Source organism: Ranitomeya variabilis, chromosome 4, assembly GCF_051348905.1.
Source record: "Ranitomeya variabilis isolate aRanVar5 chromosome 4, aRanVar5.hap1, whole genome shotgun sequence".
Taxonomy (NCBI): Eukaryota; Metazoa; Chordata; class Amphibia; order Anura; family Dendrobatidae; genus Ranitomeya; species Ranitomeya variabilis.
Genome location: NC_135235.1, coordinates 71,260,615 through 71,265,536, shown reverse-complemented (window position 1 = coordinate 71,265,536; position 4,922 = coordinate 71,260,615). Strand labels below are relative to the sequence as shown.

At 43.2% G+C, this 4,922-nt stretch overlaps 1 long non-coding RNA gene across 1 annotated transcript; it reads left to right on the top strand.

The window, feature by feature from the left end:
* Positions 1–4,020: 4,020 nt before the first annotated feature.
* LOC143768417 (uncharacterized) lies at positions 4,021–4,455 on the top strand. The gene is made up of 2 exons (XR_013213857.1): positions 4,021–4,077; positions 4,311–4,455. It is a non-coding gene; the product is annotated as an uncharacterized LOC143768417 (long non-coding RNA).
* Positions 4,456–4,922: the final 467 nt, after the last annotated feature.

The following is a 4,922-nucleotide window of genomic DNA, read 5'->3' as shown; positions in this document are numbered from 1 at the left end:
TGTGCCCATGGTGCGGAAAATTCCGTGCGGAAACGCTGCGTTGTATTTTCCGCAGCATGTCAATTCTTTGTGTGGTTTCCGCAGCGTTTTACACCAGTTCCTCAATAGGAATCCGCAGGTGAAATTCGCACAAAAAAACACTGGAAATCCGCTGTAAATCTGCAGGTAAAACGCAGTGCCTTTTACCTGCAGATTTTTCAAAAATCGTGCGGAAAAATCTCACACGAATCCGCAACGTGGGAACATAGCCTTAGGGTTGGAATTAGAGTTAGGGTTGGAATTAGGGCTAGGGTTGGAAATAGGGTTAAGATTAGGCTTGTGGTTAGGGTTACGGATAGGGTTAGGAGTGTGTTGGGGTTACAGTTGTGGTTAGGGTTGGGATTAGGGTTAGGGTTGGGATTAGGGTTAGCGGTGTGTTGGGGTTAGTGTTGAAGTTAGAATTGAGGGGTTTCCACTGTTTGGGCACATCAGGGGTCTCCAAACGCAACATGGCACCGCCATTGATTCCAGCCAATCTTGCTTTCAAAAAGTCAAATGGTGCTCCCTCCCTTCCAAGCCCCGACGTGCGCCCAAACAGTGGCTTACCCCCACATATGGGGTACCAGCGTACTCAGGACAAACTGGGCAACAACTGTTGGGGTCCAATTTCTCCTATTACCCTTGCAAAAATAAAGAATTACTTGCTAAAACATAATTTTTGAGGAAAGAACAATTATTTTTTATTTTCACGGCTCTGCGTTATAAACTTCTGAGAAGCACTTGGGGGTTCAAAGTGCTCACCACACATCTAGATAAGTTCTTTGGGGGGGTATAGTTTCCAAAATGGGGTCACTTGTGGGGTGTTTCTACTGTTTAGGCACATCAGGGGCTCTGCAAATGCAACGTGACGCCCGCAGACCATTCCATCAAAGTCTGCATTTCAAATGTCACTACTTCCCTTCTGAGCCCTGACGTGCGCCCAAACAGTGGTTTACCCCCACATGTGGGGTACCAGCGTACTCACAACAAACTGGGCAACAAATATTGGGATCCATCTTATCCTGTTGCCCTTGGGAAAATAAAAAAATTGTTGCAAAAAGATCATTTTTGTGACTAAAAAGTTAAATGTTAATTTATTCCTTCCATGTTGCTTCTGCTGCTGTGAAACACCTGAAGGGTTAATAAACTTCTTGAATGTGGTTTTGAGCACCTTGAGGGGTGCAGTTTTTAGAATGGTGTCACTTGGGTATTTTCAGCCATATAGAACCCTCAAACTGACTTCAAATGTGAGGTGGTCCCTAAAAAAAATGGTTTTGTAAATTTTGTTGTAAAAATGAAAAATCACTGGTCAAATTTTAACCCTTACAGCTTCCTAGCAAAAAAAAAAATTTGTTTCCAAAATTATGCTGATGAAAAGCAGACATGTGGGAAATGTTATTTATTAAGTATTTTGTGTCACATAACTCTCTGGTTTAACAGAATAAAAATTCAAAATGTGAAAATTGCAAAATTTTCAAAATTTTCGCCAAATTTCCGTTTTTTTCACAAATAAACTCAGAAATTATCGACCTAAATTTACAACTAACATGAAGCCCAATATGTCACGAAAAAACAATCTCAGAATCGCTAGGATCCGTTGAAGCGTTCCTGAGTTATTAACTCATAAAGGGACACTGGTCAGAATTGCAAAAAACGGCAAGGTCATTAAGGCCAAAATAGGCTGGGTCATGAAGGGGTTAATTAGCCCCTATGGTAATAATATTCCCCACCCTGGCCCCGTTTATCTCATTCCTGGCTCCAGCCATATGTTCTCGCATCCTGCCCTCATGAGTATCCATTCTACCCCATATGATCTCCCCATCCTGCCCCATCTGTCTCCATCGTATCCATCCTGCCCCATGATCCAATCCTGCCCCATGTCTTTCATTCTGCCCCGTGTCTCCAATCATGCCCTGTATCTACATTCTGCCCATGCCTCCAGTCCTGCCCCCAGTGTGTCCGGCATTCTGCCCCCAGTGTGTCCGGCATTCTGCCCCCAGTGTGTCCGGCATTCTGCCCCCAGTGTGTCCGGCATTCTGCCCCCAGTGTGTCCGGCATTCTGCCCCCAGTGTGTCCGGCATTCTGCCCCAGTGTGTCTCCAGCATTCTGCCCCAGTGTGTCTCCAGCATTCTGCCCCAGTGTGTGTCCAGCATTCTGCCCCCAGTGTGTCTCCAGCATTCTGCCCCAGTGTGTGTCCAGCATTCTGCCCCCAGTGTGTCTCCAGCATTCTGCCCCCAGTGTGTCTCCAGCATTCTGCCCCCAGTGTGTGTCCAGCATTCTGCCCCAGTGTGTCTCCAGCATTCTGCCACAGCGTGTCTCCAGCATTCTGCCCCCCCAGCGTCCCCCTCTGCTCCAGGAGCCCCCACTGCTCCAGGGCCCCCCCGGCCGCCTGGAGCAGTGGGGGCCCCTGGAGCAGTGGGGGCCCTGCCAGCAGGTGTCAGTGCCTGGGCCCACCGGAGGATCCTCCGGGTCTCCGGTGGGCCAGTCCGAGCCTGGACCCAGACCAACATGACAACTTCTTCCAGCCAGGACTCGTCTGCAGAGAATACAACAAAGACATTTGACTTCTCACATTTCCAGAATGGCACCATCTATTCTCAACCGGCACAAATGCCTCATCCTACGGATACCCAAATACTGAGCCACTGCTGCCGTATGTGTCCCTATTACTACACCTGCTGTTTGGCACAATAACAGCGCTCCTCTTAGTGCCCCACATAATACTGCAAACCCCTGTGCCCCTTAAATAGTAATAATGCCTCCTTTCTGCCCTCTATGAAAAAATATTAATGCTCTGTGCAAAGGCCTTAAAAAAAACAGTGTTCAAATTTTGCCCCTTTGACGGCCACAATACTCGTACTTGCGTAACAATAATGCTTAACATTTGATAATATCCCCAGAGTCTCGCAATGTACAGCTCCTCTATATACAGTATGGTGGTCCCACAGCTTCTTTACACAGCATATGGTGGGTCCACAGCTCTTTTATACAGAGTACGATGTCCCTAAGGCACCTTTATACAGAATATGATGTCCTCATAGATTCCTTATACACAGTATAATGGTCCTAACAAAAGCTCTCTCACTGTATCATGGCCCCCACAGTAGGACCCACACTGTATAATGGCCTCCACGCTGTATAATGGTTCTCATGCTATATACTGGCCTTCACAGTACTCCCCACACTAGCCACCATTTCTGTTCCAAATGGGATGGGAATGATGGCTTAGGAGTGTAGTGATCTGGAATCAGTCTGCTGGGGTTGTTTTTTATGGGTCGGCTTTGGCATATTAGTTTCAGTGAAGGGAAGTCCTAATTCTTCAGTATAGAATAAATTATGGACAAATATATGCTTCCAACATTGTGGGAACAGTTTGAATAAGGTCCTTTTCTGTCCCAGCACGGCTATGCTCCAGTGCACAAAGCAAGGTCCATAAAGGCAAGGTTGGGGGGAGTTTGGTTTGGAAGAACCTGACTGTCCGCACAGAGTCTGAACCTCAACCAACACCTTTGGGATGAACTAGAATATAGATTGCTAGCCCTGACCCATCCAGCATCAGTGTCTGACGTTACAAATAATCTTCTGAATGAAGGAGCAAAAAATCCCAAAGACTCCTCCAAAATCTTCGGGGACCAACCCCAGCCAAATTAATGCCTATGGATTTAGAGTGGGATGTTACAAAATTCTATATCCCCATACTTATGTCCATACAGTGGATATGTATAAGAACAATACAAGTTAGAAAATAGGATTATAACAAGCTTCTGCATATATGTTTTCATGGATCTGTGTGCGTGGAGGTGTTTATCATTTGTAACAATTTACTGTATCAGATTATTAATATTACATACTATTATAAACCCTCCATAGACTTTATTACGCATTATTATCTTGGATCTCATTGGCTGCAGGGCTTGTTCTAGCACATTCTTTAATGTTGTGACATCACAGGATCGTCACCATGGTCACCTCTGGCCTGGATATTATGACATCATGAGGAATATATAAGCAACCGCTCACCCAGAATTCCGTTGAGGGTTGTTCCGTAGGAGTTTAGTAGTGAGTATGTGCGTGTTATACCCCTGTCCTGTCCTGTCATTATTCCACATTTCCTAGCTGTAAAAGGTTCTGATTTCTTATGTCAAGCTTCCTCTACTTCCCAATTCTAATATCCTGTACATTTTTATTTAGAAAACTTTATATTTGTTAATCATCTAGTAATATGTACTATTGATACAATTGGTATTTAATGTTAGGCTACTTATAAGGAATTCTCTCTCTCTCTAATTCAGATATTTGCAGTTATTTATTTGTGAAAAATGACGCGCAAAAATTGGAACACAATCTATGTAAGTCCGAAATTAGAAAAGCCATAGAATTCAGAATAGTGATTGTAATGCTATCTCTATACATGGATATAAAAATTATTTTCTGTTGTCTGATGTCCGTTCTTCACGTACAGACAACTGCCTGGACCAATCAGGTCAACACGATTAGGACAATACCAAACCTGCATTTTTTTAATTTAAAGTGGCAAAAAAATTCTGAATTTCATAAAAGCCCCCAGGAAATAGCCTGAGTCGCCATTTTCAAATACCAGTAACATTTTTATTTTTTGGATAATGGAGGAGTGTGAGGGCTTGGTTTTTTTTGGGTAGTGAGCGGATGTTTTTATTGATAGTTACAAAGCTTTTATAGATTTTTAATGCATTTTTTTATTGTAGCAACAAAAAACAAGCAATTTTGGTATTTTAAGTTTTTTTTCTACTTTACAGTTTTTACAGATTGGATCAATATTATATTTTCATATTGGACTTTTCTGAACACGTCGATACCAAATATGTGCATATTTTTTTCATTTTTTTAACTGTTTAATTTTAACAGGGTGATTCAAATTTTTTATT